Source organism: Macrotis lagotis, chromosome 5, assembly GCF_037893015.1.
Source record: "Macrotis lagotis isolate mMagLag1 chromosome 5, bilby.v1.9.chrom.fasta, whole genome shotgun sequence".
NCBI lineage: Eukaryota > Metazoa > Chordata > Mammalia > Peramelemorphia > Peramelidae > Macrotis > Macrotis lagotis.
Genome location: NC_133662.1, coordinates 195359126 through 195376594, shown reverse-complemented (window position 1 = coordinate 195376594; position 17469 = coordinate 195359126).

Here is a 17469-nt window from a genome sequence, read left to right as displayed (position 1 = left end):
GATTCCCTTTTCCATTAGAATTTTTCCCTCTTCCTCTTCCATGAAAGCAGAAACTACTTGTAACAGTGGACAAAATATACTCCCTCTCTTATATACCTTTTGAAAATAATAAGAATGTGAAAGCAAAAACATCTAATTACTGAGAATTTGTTTCAGAGTCAGTTAAGAAATGTCTCTTATTATGAGCTGCTTCCTGTCTAATCATGCATATTAGGAACAGAGATTATAATAAGTAATGTTTCCAATATCAAGAGTAACAGTTAAAATTTGGATTGTTTTGTAATTTATTTAATTCTCTGATGAATCCATTATTACATCAGCATTGTTTCCCCTCACTCCCTTACTGATGTGTCTCTTCTCCTTCTAGTCACATTCCATTCTGTCCAATTCTCTCCATAAATTGTCCTTAGTTGATCAAATATAGTCATACCTTCCTCTGTTTCTTTCAAAAACTCAGTTATTGTACAGAAACTTCTGGGGACAGAAAGTACTCCTAAGTCCTTTCAACATTACCTTCCAAAAAATTTTAAAATTGAATTCTGGAGTGACAGAGGCAACAAAGGATAGTGAAACATTCTACCAGTGTAATACCAGATAGAAGGTTGGAAAGAGATCTGTGACAGAGGGATGGGGGCTGGATATGGATGAAACATCAGTTGGTGGGACTAGGTGGTGGTAACAGAAGCATCAGCAGCTGTGGAGTTCTCAAGTAAGGAGATCTTTACAGTCAGAAAGCAATTACAGAGTATCCCTATGCTAGCAATGAATGAATGACCAGACATTTTCTGGCAACTCAATTACCTATATCCACTTCTGGTCATAGTTCAAGAACATAAAGTAGTACTTTTGGTCAGGAGGAAGAGGAAGCTATAAATGGTAGTATCACTTCCAGTCCCAAGGGATCAGGGACCCTTCCTCAGTAAGGACCAGAGTGCAAGCCAAGAGGGCAGTGATCACACTTCTTCGAAAGACTGAGGCATGGCAAGGCATGACGAGCAATGAGACAAGAGATCAAAAGATATGTAGGTAGAGAAAGTCTATATTGAACTATTTGAAAGGGAAGAATATGAGATTGGACAAAGACTGAGAAAGATTGACTGGAGGCACTGTGAGAACCAAAAAAAATCAGTTTTAGGAATTGTGAGGTGGGGGGAGAGGGAGAGAGATACAAATATGCAAATATAAGATGTTATGGTAAAGCAGAAGAAATAAATTTCTAAATTTAGAGAGTAGAAAAGTTATGGATGAAGGTAAGACAAAAGTTATGAAGTTTTTCTGTACATAACTGAGTAGGTACAGGTCATGAGAACTGAAGAGGTTGAAATAGATTGAATTTTCCAAGTCTGAAGGAAAGGGCTGAGGGAAAGAGAAAGACAACAAGCCAGGTCTTGAACTTCTTAAGAACCAAGGGAGAAGGGAGAATGTCTTGAGGATTAATGGATAATTTTAACCAGCATCTGGATACAGGTAGATGGAGTTGAAAAGTAGATTAATGAGTGGTGATAGCAGAAGGAAGTTTTAAAAATAGCAGTGAGAAGAAAGTGTACTCATTCAATTTAGATCAATGTACAACATGGAAATAAAGACTGACAGATTGCTTTCTGTGGGGGGGAGGCATTAAAATTGGGGGAAAAATTGTAAAATTCAAATAAAATCTTTAATTAAAAAAAAGAAGAAAGTGTATTTAGTCCTTTTCTTAATCCACTGTGTTAAGGTCCCTGAGACAAGTCCTTCCTCACTATTGGAGAGAATTTGTAACTGATGGGTTAGGTATTCCAGTGAAGAGTCATTGCTTGATCCAGGAATGCAGGTGTAAAAAAGAAAATAGAGATTTGTTTAAAAAACAAGTTACAACACAAAAGGAAGTAATAGAGAAGTTAAGAAGAGATTAAAGAAAAGCCACTTGCTAATTAATCTTGGCAGGTCAGCTGCCAGGTTAAGCAGAAGTCCAAAAGCAAAAGCAAGAGAGAGAGAGAAAGCTGGAGTCTCATAGAAAATTCATTAAATTCCCCCACAGGGACCATGCAAAGAAGTGTTGATTTGGGAGTTGCCCAAGTCCCACACTGGAGAGTTTACATTTTGGGGAGAGGTCAAGGGTCTAGCTTATTTTACCAATGAAAATGTGGCCAAGGTCAGACTGGAGGTCAAAATGAAGAGTTTTGACAAAGTGATAGAGGAAGATTTACAAAATTTTGTTTCCAATTCATTTCTTCCTTTTTATTTTTTTTTAGGTTTTTGCAAGGCAAACAAGGTTAAGTGTCTTGCCCAAGGCCACACAGCTAGGTAATTATTAAGTGTCTGAGACCGGATTTGAACCCAGTTACTCCTGACTCCAGGGCCGGTGCTTTATCTACTACCCCACCTAGCCACTCCTTCTAATTCATTTCAATATTCCCTATGCCCATGGTTCTCTGCATCAAATATAGTCACTCAACCAGTCAATAAGCAAATATAAAGTTCTTATTATGTTCCAGAGAAAGAGACAACATATAATTAATTGCATATATGCAAGGTACATACAGTGTAAATAAGAGATAGTCTCAGAGGAAAGACATCAACAGTGAGGGGAGAAGAAGAAAGAAGAGACAAGGAAAGATCTTTTACAGAAACAGTATCTCCAATGGAGATTCTTTGCATTATACAAGAAAATGGAAAGAGTGTTGAAAGAAGAGGTCTAAGAAGTTACTTTTAATTGTCTGTGCTCAGAATAATTAATCTAAATTCTCTTTTTAACCCATCTTGCTAATTTAAAAGAATCAATTAAACAATCGACAAGCATTTACAAAGTATATACTATATGCCAGACAATATAATTGTTGGGACTACAAAGAAAATAATCAAAACCAGTTTCAATCCATAAGGAAATTATATTCTCATGGAAAGATTAATGTATATAAATAGATATACAAAATACACAACAAGTAGGTGGAAAGTGTTGAAGGCAATACTAAATGGACAAGACCTCCTGGAGCAGGTAGAGTTTGAATTGAGTTTTGGAGGGAGTCAGGGATCCAAAGACCTAGAAGTAACAGGGGAAGAGTATTCCAGCCATGTTAGGTCTTACAACTCTTACAACCTCTTTCAAAGAAATAAAACAGAGTGTTTTGGGTGGGGAACAAGTATCCAGCAGAGTTGGATAGTAGAGAAAGTAAATAGGAATATGCTAAAAAAAATAAGACTAAAGAATGATATGGAAGCATCTTGGTACCAGAGTGGCCAGGCCAGGAACTTAGAGCAGTAAAGACTAAGAAGTGACTACTCAAGCAAGTATAGGGTTTGGGTCTATTAGAACAGAAAATGGAGTGATCCATGGCTCAGTTAAGGCATTACACAGTTTTCCTCCTAGAGTATCTTTTTTATAATGTTCACCTTTAGACTTCTGTAAATTTGAATAAAATAGAATCACTTTCTATCTGGTATTTAGAACTTTAAAAATATATATTTAACACAACTGACATTTACAAAGCGATGTAGGAGACCTTTATCATTGTAGAATTCCCTTAATGAAGTGCATTTCTTAGCCTTTGCTAAAGTAAGAATATAAAAATAAGTCATCTTAGATTTTTTTCTCCTATTGTCTCGGCAAGGGGCTCATTCAACTCTCATCTATGACCTGTAGTCATGAGACTGTACTCTCAAAGATCTCATTTATTTCAGGTTTAAGAAAGGCAAAACAGCTGACCTAGATAGTATATTCTTGCAGAGGAGCTACTGGAGAACTCCCTCACACAAAAGGGACTTTGATTAAGAATTTCTTAGAAAAAGCAATCTCCACAGAAGTTCACTTCAAAGAGGCCAAAAATGAAGACAAAGGCTAAAATCCCACCCGAGTCACAGCACAACTTTGATTTCAATAACAGTTCTTTATGTAAAAGTGGTCCTTTCTTGAAAACAATCCTTCAGCAATGAAACAGGAGGCAGACCTTCCAATTCCTTCACTTCAGTCTGGCTCCATCATGGACCAGCAATTACTGTTCATGCTTTTAAAAAGTTGAGAGAATTAATTAGGCTAATAAAGAACAAGGGAGGTGGTCATACTCCTAAATAATAGACTATTCAAAAATCATTTCCAGATAGTCTAAGAATACCTACTCTTTGGTTAGATATAGGGGATTGAGTAGTATTGAAAGATCATGTACACAGAATCAACCCCAAAAGACTTTCAATTAAATAGCAAAGGTGTTTGGGTCAACCAGAACCTGAAAACTAGATGATGTGATAATTTCAGGTGACATAAATATAGTGTTGTGTAACTGATAAAGAATTTTACCTCTTTTTATGTCTGTTATACAAAACAACTCTATCAAGTAGGTATTGAATGCAGAGCTATAAACAGGGGTGTGCTGGAGCCAGCTCAAATCTATTCACAAGAGTCAATTGTAAAATTTTTCAGTGGGAGCATTAACATTTTGGAAATTAGCAAACAGCTACAAATCAGGACTTCATTAATTTATTTATTGTCTAGACTTAAGAAAGTGAAGAAGAAATGTTAATACTTCAGAATAAACTGCTCCAGAATAAAATGTATCAGCTAGGAAGAGTGACTAGATAAAGGGAAGAGAGGTTAGCTGAGAAAAGGAAAGGAAGTTGAGGATGTGGGCAAATGACTTAGTCTTCTCAGTTTGCTTCATCTCTCAGATGTCAGACTCAATGCCCTCTAAGTTCTCCTACAGTCTTGTTTAAATTCATGTTCCTTTTAATAAATTGAATAAACTGAAAGATCCAAAAAGAAGAGATGAAGGAAAATAGAAATGTATGGGCATGTGTATTTGATTGGAGTATGTAATTATGAGTGTGAATGTGTATATAAATCTTTGTGAGAATGTGTGTATTTGTGAAAGAATAGGTGTGTGTATTTGAGTATGTGTGTGATTGAGTGTGATTATGAATATGTATATCAGTGTGTGTGAGAAAGAATGTGCATGAGAATTTATGTCTGTGTGTGAGAATATGTGAACCTATGTGTATGTGAGGGAGAATTTGTATGTCTGTGAAAGTGAAATAAGTGTGAGTTTGTGTGTGGGTAGGTGGGTATGTGCACGTCCGTGTATTTTGTAGAGGGGAACATAAAAGAAAATGTTTCATCTCAAGGCAAAGTTTTGGGGGTTTTCTTAATCTTGAAATGACTTTTCATAGATTGTATATTTCATATACAATACTAAGTTACCATCTGTTTTTACCTCCAGAAAGGAAAAAAAAATGACCGAGTAATTAAACCAACAAATTTTGAGTTGTGTTTACTACCATGATGATTGAATGTTGGATAAGGACTGCTTTTGTACTTCATCTCAGCAAGAACAGGAGAAAATGAGCAGAGAAACAGCTCTGAGAGTTTATAACCTGTAGACTAATGTGCATTACCGACACCGAGAAAAGAGGAAAATTAATTGAGAGACATGAAAATGAGAGAATTCATTGCAAATAAGCTTCATTAAGATAATGTCATCTCTGCTCTTTTCTTTTATTCTCTGTCGTAATGCCCTATAAACATTGCCAGCACATATTTACACTCAGGGGCATGTTTGGAACAGACATTTCACATGGACAGCCTTGGCAGCAGCTGCTGTTCAAGGCCTTGGGAAGGAAATAGTTGCCCAGGAACAGAAACAGTTACGGAAGCAATGTAAGAGACCCGGCAGACTTTTTAAAATACAGTTTGATGTCCCTTCCCTATAAGCCCTTCCCTCTGACTTCTAGATTTTATCATGTGCAAAAGAGCCATAGGCTAAATGTTAGGTGGGACATCTTGGTAATACTTCAGGGAAGTAACCAGTGAAATCAGTCTAGAATTGGATTTGTCTGATTATTATATTATGTGGCAATGTGGTATAATGGAGAAAGTGCTAAACTCAGAAATAGGAAGATCAGTCATTACTAGTTATGTAACTTGAGTCTTTGTGGATAATATTACTGCACAGACGTACTGAGGTTTAAATGAGGTGATATGTTAGGTAACAATCAATAAATATTTAATAATCATTTGATATTGAAATTGAAGAGATGTCAAATAGGTAGGATGAGAATCAAGAAAGAGTAATGTCATTCATGAGAGCCCTGAAGAGACTATCCAAGAGGAGCCGGTGATCTGCACTGTCAAATCTAACAGAGAGGTCAAGAAGGATGACGAAATGTCACTGAGTTTGGAGATTAAGAGATCATTAATGACTTTGAAAAGAGCAGTTTCAGTTGAAAGTGAGGTTGGAAAACAAATTTCATGGGGTAAAAGAAGAAATGAGAGGAAAAGAAATAGAAACAATGAGAGTGGACAGCTTTTTTAGGAGTTTGGCTGAGAAAGGGAGCATATAGGATGGAATATGAGAAAATAGTAGGGTCTATTAAAGGATTTTTTTAATGATGAAGAAGTTAGATACATTTAAAAACAGAGAGAGTTAAAATAAGAAAGAGGTGGGAAGATGACTGAAGAAACCAATCTCATTCCAGAAGATGAAAGGAAATGGAATTAAGTATTCTTGTTTGGGGGAGGGTAATACCACATTGTTATCAGAGATTGGAGGAAAATATAGTGATAAATGAAGTCAAAAGCTTTGGAGGTGAAAAAGAAAAGGGAGGGACAGAACAAAGAGTTTCAAGTATTGAATTTCTAACAATGTTACATTTTCTAGATTCCTTTGCCCACTCCTAGGTAGTAGCTTTAAAACAATTGAAGTGTGTCTTTTATACAGGCTATCTTTTTGCTACCTCAATAAATGGTTAAGCTATTAAAACTATTAAAATTTAAAACTGCGCTAAGACTTTTGGAGTACCCTGTTTAGCTCATAGTTAAAGAGCAGCCTGCAGTTACCAAACTATTCAATAGATACCTTGTTATGTATTATTTTTATTCCTTGTATTGATTCTATGTCAATTTAAGGTAAAATTCTATATACAGTATTCAAACATGTCTGCTTGTTCCCAAGATCATATAAAATTCAGACTCAGTGAAATATTAGAATTGAATAAAGGGAAATAACTCTGATAGCTGGGAAGTAAAAAGTTAATTTTTATTTTAAAAGTCAATGATAAACACATCCATTAAACTAATTATACAAAAATGAACACTCAAGGCAAAACAGGGCTAGAAACATATCAAACATCCTCTGATAACCACAGAGAGTTTGTCACACTCAATGCACTCTCACCAGATTGCACAAAGGCATGGAACAATGAGAATTCCCAGAACCTGACCCTTTTTGATGAAGTACCAGATTAAGTATATAGCAATGCTGCCTCATAATTAAAAGGACTGATCTCAGAATGTTTGATCACCACTCCATGTTTTGTTAAGGTGTATAATGTTCTTCTGGTTCTGCTCATCTCATTCAGCATCAGTTCATGCAAGTTTTTCCAGGCTTGTCTGAAATTCCATCCCTCAAGATTTCTATTAGAACAATCATGTTCCGTCACATTCATAATCCACAAATTGTTCAGCCATTCCCCAATTAATGGACATTCCCTCAGTTTCCAATTCTTTGCCACAACAAACAGAGCTGCTATGAAAATTTTTTACATGTGGGGTTTTTACCTTTTTTCATGACCTCTTGAGGATATAGACCCAGTAGTGGTATTGTTGGAGCAAAAGGTATTCACAGTTTTACTGCTCTTTGGACATATTTTCAAATTGCTTTCTAGAAAGGTTCAATCAGTCCACAGCTCCATCAACAATGTATTAGTGACCCAGATTTCCCAAATCCCTTCCAACATTGATCATTATCCTTTCTGGTCATGCAGCTCACACTTCAAAAGGAGACTAGAGACTCATTGGTCTTACTTCCTTGCTTAGCAAACTTGTAGAGTCCTTAATAAAATGTAAGAGAATCAATGTTTAGGAAGACATAATCTTTGTGGAACTTGTGTTTAAGTCCAACATATTTCATCATGTAAAAAGGTGATGATGTGAAATATAGTTACTTGGCAACTGCTACTAGAGTCCATGACTATGAGGATATTTGGACTAAGACAGAACAGAAATGAACACATATATAGCATTCTGCAGAGTCTGAGAACAAATAAGTTTAAAACCTTATTAATATGTGCAATAAGGAATAAGCAGAGATATATACAAGTAAAAGTTTCCAAAGACAATGGGAAGGTGGAATATACAAAAGGTTAACCATTTTCCATTGCAGAGCATGAATTTTGGAAGAGTTTGCTTCCAAAATGCTCTTATAAGAAAAGAGGGGAGAAATCATATTTCCTAAAGAAAAGCTAAAGGTGACATTATTTTACTACTTGTTTTGTGTTCTTGATTACATTTTTTGCCACTTCAATATATGATCTATGCCCAATCTATTAGCATGATGAAAACTGAATATAGTTGACCTAAGCAGGTCACAGACTAGATAAGAGCAATTTGCTAGTTGAGGTAAATTATATAATTGAAAATACTGACATGAATTGAACTCTAATAAGTGTGAATGGCAGAATGAATGAAAAACAGGTTACCTATGAAAAATGAGGAAGTTGTACTTTATGACACTAATGTCATACAATTTTATTTGAGTTCAGTTCCTACCAAGTAGTAAGTGTTAAAGAAGAAGGCTGGCAGAAAACAAAAACAAATAACTTTGAAAAATCTAACCCAGAATTCCTAGCCTAGAACAGACAGATTACTTCTTCACACTCCTCTAAATAACCTGGTTTTGATGGTATAACAATAGGCAAGAGTAAGATCACTAGGAGGTGGCTAGGTGGAGCAGTGGATAGAGCACTGATCCTGGAGTCAGGAGTACTTGAGTTCAAATATGGCCTCAGACACTTAATAATTACCTAACTGTGTGGCCTTGGGCAAGCCACTTTACCCCATTGCCTTGCAAAACCTTTAAAAAAAAAAAGAGTAAGGTCACTGGAGAGAAGCTGGACCTACTTCTCTCCAAAATTTTTGCATAAAAGAAGAGTCTGGTTGTTTGAAGGAGTCATTAACACTAATTCTTCATTTCTGCTTTTTGCCCTACTTCAGTTTTACCCTGAGATGGATTTTAGTAGTGTTTCTTGCTAGAACACAAATGATTCAAAGATAGTATGAAGCTGAGGTGAAGAAATTTCTGGAAAAATAACCTGACCCCAATTAGGCAGGATGGATGAAGAAAAGCAGTCATGAAACAGCTTCCTGGAAAGCTAAAGTAGTATCCCTCAAACTGAAGAAAAATATGTATACATGTTCCAATGCATCATTCCTACAATTCGAGATCCCATATCTCAGTAGAATGAATGCTACTTGAAGGTTGGGATTATTTGACTTGTCATATATTCAGCAACTATTATAGTGTCTTGGTCCAGACTACATTTTCAAGAATATTTTAGATTATTTTCCTTTACAAATTTTCTCTTCCATTTGATTTGCTTCCCCAGTCTTCCTCAACCTTGGCATGCCATTGCTCATCTCAGTGCCCTTTTCCAGGATGCCCCAGATGCCTGCAATGCATGCTTGCACATTAAAAGTTGCCTTTCTTTAAGACCCAAATCAGGTGGCCCCACCTCTAATATTTTTTTTTTATTTAAGGCGATGGGATTAAGTGACTTGCCCAAGGTCACACAGTTAGGCAATTATTAAGTGTCTGAGGGCAGATTTGAGCTCAGGTCATCCTGACTCCAGGGCCAGTGCTCTATCTACTGCGCCACCTAGCTGACCCCACACCACCTCTAGGAAGTCTTTTTTGATTCCTCCTGGCAGTTACTGCTCTCTCCCTCTCTTCAAATTGTATTTTATTATGTTTATTATGTTATATTATTAAATATGTATTTTATTAAATTTGTATTCATTCTCAGAAAACTGTAATATCTTTGAGAGCAAGAACGGTGCTGTTTTATCTTTGAATTCCCACTGCATGAAATGTTTGAAAATAAGTCAACTAATAATAACAATACTGAAACATTTTCATGTTATTTGTAACAAAAAGACCAGAACTCAGTCAAAAATTTGATGGCAAAGATCCAGAAGAAATATGAGGAAAGTATTATATATTAATTTTAAGGTACGAATTAAGGTCAAAATGTTTAGATATTATATTATATATGTATACATATATACTTATATATGAAAATGTTATCAGTATTCTTAAAATAGTCATCATTACTAAAGAAATTTGAAAGAAAAGTTGGGACTGAGTTAAAGGATGGTTTTAAAAAATAAATTTGGGTAAGAAAAGGTAAAAAGGAGCAATTATAAAATGGAATGTGAAAGAAAGAACTGATATAGAAAAAAAGTGGGGTGGAGGGCTGATAATGTTAGAATTTTATGCATTATGGGTTGAAAAGGAAATAACATTTATATCTGGAAGGAAATTTAAGAGTGGTGTATGGACGGATTTGGGAGGGTGATAGGAAAGAATGAGGAAGATTTTTGGAGGGCTGAGTGGATTGAGAATGAGAGTAGGTTGAGGGGATAGGAGGGACTCTTGAAGGGAGTGGGGAGAGAAGATAAGGTAAGAGGGATAGGAAAAAATGCGAGATTGAGAAAGAAGACATTTTAAGTATGATGGAAGGAAATAAGGGTCATAATCTTGATTGTAATTGAAAGTTTATGGCAGCTTTCTTTGTGGTAGCAAAGAACTGAAAATTACAGGGATTTCCAACAACCAAGGAACAACTGCACAAATGTAGGGTTGTGATGAAATATTACTGTGCTATAAGAAATGATGAGCTAAACAATGTTAGAAGGGTATGGAAAGACTTCTACAAAATGATGAAGAAAGAATTGAGCATAACTAAGGGAATATTATAAACAGAAAGAGCAATATTGTTTTTTAAGAAAGACTTTGAGAGAAAGAGCTGATAACTAGAACTGTATGTAGAATAATTTTACATATATACAAATATATATTTGTGTCTAATGATAACCATCTCTAGGGTGGGAGGAGGGAAAGGAAGAAAAGAGGAAAAAAATGTATATGATAACTTTGTTGTTTATTTGAATGGAATAGCAAGTTGTACATAGTAGATTTGCAGTTTCATGTCAATCTTTTTTTATTGTATGTGTTATAGGTATATTTATTTTGTTCCATGAATTTAAAGTAAAATAAATATTTTTAAAAGCCTCAAAAAATATTTTTAATGAAAGCAGTATGTAGTAGAGAAGCAAAGGAGATTTGTAGTCCAAGTACCCAAATATGAGTCTGACCTCAATTGACTTTGAACAAGTCACTCAAATTCTATGTCAAATCTATAAAATGAAGGAATGAGACTTGATAATCTAGGATCATAGAATTAGAGCTCAAAAGGACATTAGAAATCATCAAATCTATATACCTCACCCTGCCATTTTACAGATGAGAGAAGGGAGATTGGTAGGTTTTAAAATGATTGCCCAAAGACACATAGGTAGTAAGTGACAAGACCAGGATTTGAGCCTTCTTTGATTCCAGATCAAGCAATCTTTCCCCTTGTTGATTACTTGATAGCACCTCAGCTTTTAGAGAGAAAAAAATGAATATTTGTAGAAAAGTTAAATAAGCTATTGTAAGATCATGTAGCAAGTTGATGGCAACTCTGGGAATTGAACCTCTCATCTTCCCTTTTGGTTTTATCCTATAATTGAGACAAAAATAATAATAGCTAACATTTTGGTGCATTTTAAAGATTGTGGAACCCTTTACATATCTCTTAATTCTGTGAACTAGGTACTAATAATATACCATTTTGAAATTGAGAGTAAGAGAGGTTAAGGACCTTGTCCAGCTCCACTATTAGTCAGTAACTGAAGCACGATTCAAAGTCACATCTTTTTATCTCAAATTCCAGCACTATGCCGCCTAGCTGCCTAGACAGCATGTTATTTTTTTCTTCTATAATTTGTGAGAACCATTTAATTCTCTGTGTATCCACCTTAATGTCTTAAAACTAAAACTGCTTGAGGGCGGGCACCATTTTCTCCTTGCTGAACTTTCACTGAGGCTACTAAAGGTGAACCTAAGATGAACCCTAGGAATGATCAATATATATTGATGATAATCAGACCTTCCTTTTGGTATAATACTCTACTGGAGGGCAAGGCTAGAACTCCAACTCATCAACTCAGAGAGCTTCTGCTGGCCCCACAGCAGTCTTGCCTGTCTGACATTTAAGAAAATACATTACAGAAAGGCAAAACATTATTATTAGATTTCACGATCATTCATTTATCTAATGATATATACAAAGGACATGACGTTCACTGCTTGCCTTGAAGTGAAAAGCTGGAAAGATAATTGCATTGTAAAAGAAAGACCCTGACTGGCCAAGTCAACCAAGGATGTGGGAGAAATTCAGACAGCTAAGATATCTCAAGTGTTTTTCTCATCTCTTGTACTTACTCCCCTAAACTTCCTGTCATCCTCTTTCTGCAACTTGTGACACAGGAGCAAGATGATCCAGATATTCAGTGAAAGGAAATCAATAAGCAGGTAAAGTGAACTGGAATTCAAAAGCTGAAAAAAGAAAATGGAGTTTTTGAAAGGTAATATTCAGACTAGATACTGTCTTAATATAAGATTTCAGCTCAGTAGTTCTTTCGGAGCTCTAGCTGCTTTCCCTGGCCTTTTAGGAAGGCTAGAATAGGTTCCGTAATATTTACTTTTAAATATTTCCACGACAGTTCATGGTAATAAACGGCTCTCTGAGCAATGCTAGGAAGTCATGGCTTCACCTTGCAAATCTTTCAAAGGCTTAAATCATGTTCACATTTTACACAGAAAGAACCTCTGAGGCTATTTGGCTTAGTTCAAAGGTAATGTCTGTTGAAAAAGTCCAGTATTTAAAATGAATGTCATACACATTGGCTATTCCCCTGAGGAGCCTACAGCGAAGCATTCATGGACTCTCATTTGCCCTATGGGGCAGGAGTCAATAGCCCCATTTTCTTGAAGCTGCCCATTCAGCCTAATTGACTTTCCCCGCATCACAGTTTGTGACAGACTTCGAGTCTTGGAACTCGGACTCTCTACTTGAAGTCCAGTGGCCTTTCTACGAGATGCTGCTGGCAGTGTACTGTTTTGAACATTTTTATCTGGAAATCTGTCAGGGAAATTGTACAGAACATCGGACTACTTAGGTCCTGTCTCAACTGTTGTACTTAATGACTCTCTCTGCCCCACTCTCTTCTCCTGCTGCCTTTCCTCTTCTCATCTATCTTTAAGCTTTCCTCTTTTGAAACTTAAATACACTACACTATACTCTGCTCCCAAAGTGAAACTTTTCTTCTCCTTGGTCTCTTGTTATATTTTTTTAGTCATGTGGGATGTAGTGGCTAGATGACTGGACTCAGAGTAAGGAAGACCTAGATTTAAATTCTGCCTCTGACATTTGTTAACTCTGTAGCTCTGAGCCTCAGGTTCTTAATTTGTAAAATGGAGATAATAATAATAATAATAATAATAATAATACCTAGTGTACTTCACTCATAAAGCTAGAGGCATAAAAGAAACTGTGTTTATAATGAGGTTTATATAAGCACTATTTAGATTTCTGTTATTAAAACTATTTCTGAGAAAATACCTAGTTTTCAATGAGAGAATCTCTTTCTTCCATCAAAGTGAAAGTCATTCTCCTTCCCTTGGCTTTAACTGATCTTACAACCCATCGGCATTGAATTCCTGTTAAAAACAAACAAACAAAAAACCTCTAAGTATACTTGAGGAAGAATGGAAGAGAAACAACTTTCACCCTGTATTTTTCATGGTGTGGAAGGGGACTCATCAGAAGTCATAATACCTGATAATGTTGCAAAAGCTAAGTACTATAGAAATGTTGATTATTAGTGAAAAATAATGCATTTAAAGTTGGAAAGGACATCAGAGAGGAAGCATGATATATTATAATGGAAGGGTATTGGGCAAACTACCTCTAACCTTTGCAATCTCACTCTCAGTCTCTAGAACCTCATCGTTATGATGGGAATAAAAATGGCATTTACTTCACTGGGTTATTTTGGGGATCAAAGGAGACAATGTATGTAAAGTTCTTTGCAAACCTTAAAACTTATGTAAATGTTGAGCTATTATTCTTCTTCTAAATAAGGTACCATCAGTTAATCAATAAACAGAATAAACAAAGAATTAAGAAACCAAAAATCTTATCACAGTCAGTATGTGGATAAACTTTTAACTAATTTAAAGAGACCATAGGATTTGGGACAAAATAATTCACAAAATATAAATCACCAAATGATGTGTATAACATCACCAACAAATAATCATAAAGCCTTTGTTTGATTGCCTCAGGTGATGGGAAACATAATATAATATCCCCAAAGATAGTCCATTCTACTTAGGGAGAAGCTCTAATTACTATGGTGATAAACACTGGATCTCCCTATAAAAATAATAGCTGGTAGTTATAATGCTTTATAATTACAGAAATTTCTCCCATATGTTATTTCATTTGATTAGAGAAGAAATAGTACAAAATGATATTGGAGTGAGGAAGTCTCTGATTCAAAGTCAGTGTTTAGCACTAGTTATATGAACTGTTTTAGTTACTCAGTCTTTTAGTGCCCCAGAAAGCTTCTAAGCACACTCATCAACACATGAGTATTCCTCAAATTAATAAAATCATAAGACCAATTTCAACAAATTTAACTGATGTTAGAGCTTTCTAGAGCACTGAAAAACTAAGTGACTTACTCAGGGTCATATAGCTAGGAAAGTGACAGGGCTGAAATTGAACCTGTCTATCTGACTCTAAAATCATTCCTTGGTTCATTGTACTAGGTTGTCTCTTCTCTAATAAAAAGAGAGAATGTATTAGAGAAATCTCTATAATTGGATCTCAAAAATCCAGGAAGGGAGATAGCATGGGTATGAATATTATCTCCTATTTTTAGCTAAGAGCAGGGAAAAAGAAGATAATACTCTTTTACTAAGTGCCAATTTTATGCCACAAATTGTGTTATTATTTTTACAAATACAATATTATAATAAACTTATAAATATTATCTGATATTATCTTGTAGGGAAGCTAGGTGATGAAGTGGAGAGAGAAGTGGACCAGGAATCAGGAAGGTTCATCTTGCTTAGTTCAAAGCTGATCTCAGACTTACTATGTGACCCTGAACAAGTCACTTAATTCTGTTTGCCTCAGTTTCTTCATCTGTAAAATGAGCTGGAAAAGGAAATGATAAAACAATCCAGCTTCTTTGCCAAAGAAACCCCAAATGAGGTCACAAAGAGTGAGGCAAGACTGAAACAATCAAACAACAACAAAATATCTCATAAGGAAATGGGGTTAAAGTTATTTACTCAAGTTCATGCAATTTCATGAGCAACAGAGCTATAACTGGAACCTAAGTTCTCTAGATCTTATTGAGGTTAAGGGTTTTGATGATCATCATTTGTGGGTCATCCTTTTGTCTGACAGCTGAGTGTCACAGTAGCTAGAGCAATGGACCTAGCAACAAGAAGACCAGAGTTCAAGCCCAGTCTCCCACACTTCTCATATGACCTTGGGCAAGTCAATTAACATCTGTCTACCTCACTTTTTGATTTATTAAAAGAACATAATAATTGCACTCACCTCCCAGGAGATTTGTGAGAACAATATGAGATAATGTTTCTAAGATGCTTAGTAAACTTGAAAGTGTCACATAAATGCTAGCTATCAATAATAACAGTGGTGTTAAGGTTTACAAAGCATTTTAATTGTTAACCTCAATTGATCCTCATCAGGATCACATGAGATTGAAGCTATTATTATCCCCATTTTATGATAAGAGAAACTGAGGTTTAGAGCAGCAAACTGACATGCTCAGAGTCACGTAGGTAGTAGGTGTCTAAGGCAGAATTAGTTGCCTTTTACAATTCCATCAGTGTCATGTTGGTTGTCAACTTTTTTTTTTAGGTTTTTTTGCAAGGCAGATGGAGTTAAGTGGCTTGCCCAAGGCCACACAGCTAGGTAATTATTAAGTGTCTGAGACCGGATTTGAACCCAGGTACTCCTGACTCCAAGGCCTGTGCTTTATCCACTACACCACCTAGCTGCCCCAAGGTTGTCAACTTCTTGAAGGAGAGATTGATATCTCATACTGCTTTTCACTCCAACTAACCAATGCACCTCTGGAATGTGGAATACTTCACAAAATACAGGTGTAAGTCTCTCCATATCAGCTGAGTGGTGGCAGCTAGGCAGTCTAGTGACTCAGGAGGAGGACTGAATCAGAAAGACTGAAGTTTGAATTCTGCCTCAGATTGCTAGCTAACTACATCACCAGTTGCTTAGACTTAGTTTCCTTATCTATAGACAATATGCACCCACTCTTTCAGGGGAGCCATTTTCAACCCTTAATACTACCTTGCTGATGATTTTGAGGATCCAATGAGTTATTTGTAAAATGTTTTGCAGACCATGGAACCCTAGGCAAATACTTATTGTTATTATTATGGTTTATTATCTTTGAAAATCTATGATTCATGGGGATTGTCACATGATTTGTGTGATCTCATTTCAAAGAAGTGAAAATCTCATAGTTTATTTTACAATAAGAAAAGTGATCCAGAGAATGAAAGGGTCAAATCCTAAATCACCAAAAATGATGATGGTTTCATGATCTTTTCTGAATCAGCCTTGAAATCCCCATATTTAGGTCTCCCCACTCCCCACTGCCCACCAGAGATTTTTTGCAGAGCTTGCAGTCTATCAAGTCAATAGAATTTTCCAAAGGTCAAAAATGCAATATTAATCCTGATATCACATGTCTCTTTGCATTCTAATATACGCAAATTAAATGACAGCAATCATCAGATTTTTATGCCTTTCCCTTCAAAAAATATTAAATTAAAAAAAAAACCTCTGATCTTATAGGTTTTCAGATTCTACTTTAAATTTTTTTTCCCTCTGCTCAGGTTTTGTGTATGTTCAGATACCTTCACTCTTTTCCTCTCAAATGGCAGTGGTCACGTGGGATGGAAAATAGCAAAGGTTATCCCACTCTGCAAATAAGGTAACTCATCTAATTCTAATAACTATGGTCTAATCTTGGTTCTTCCAATAATACTAAAATAATTGAAAATCACACCATGAACAAGTCTAAAAGCACCAAAGTGACATAAAACTAATTAATCACTATCAATTTAATATGTGCCCTTTCCTTTCAACCAGCTCGGCTCCTCTTGACTTTGCTGATGATATCCACTCAGCTCACTGTGCCCATCCGTTCTCCAAAAACACATTCTCCCCCTCCTCTCTTCTCAGAAATGGAGTTTCAGACAGTGAACACTTTAAATCATTGCTTTGTGGGTCGACCCCAGAGTCCTCCGTTGACCCATCTCCTTAGTGAAAGTGTTGCTTGCTCAAGCACTGTAAATATATATCATATAACCCTGAAGGAGTTTCTGAGCCTCATTCCTTTTCTAAACTTGTTTATTATCTTTCAAGAATGTCATTGAAGACCTCTCCACCAGAACTAGCTCCATTATCATAGAGAACATCACAAGGGTCAATGACAAATCCTTTTCTTTAGTTCAAACTCAGCATTTCTATGAATATGCATATCAAATGTATATT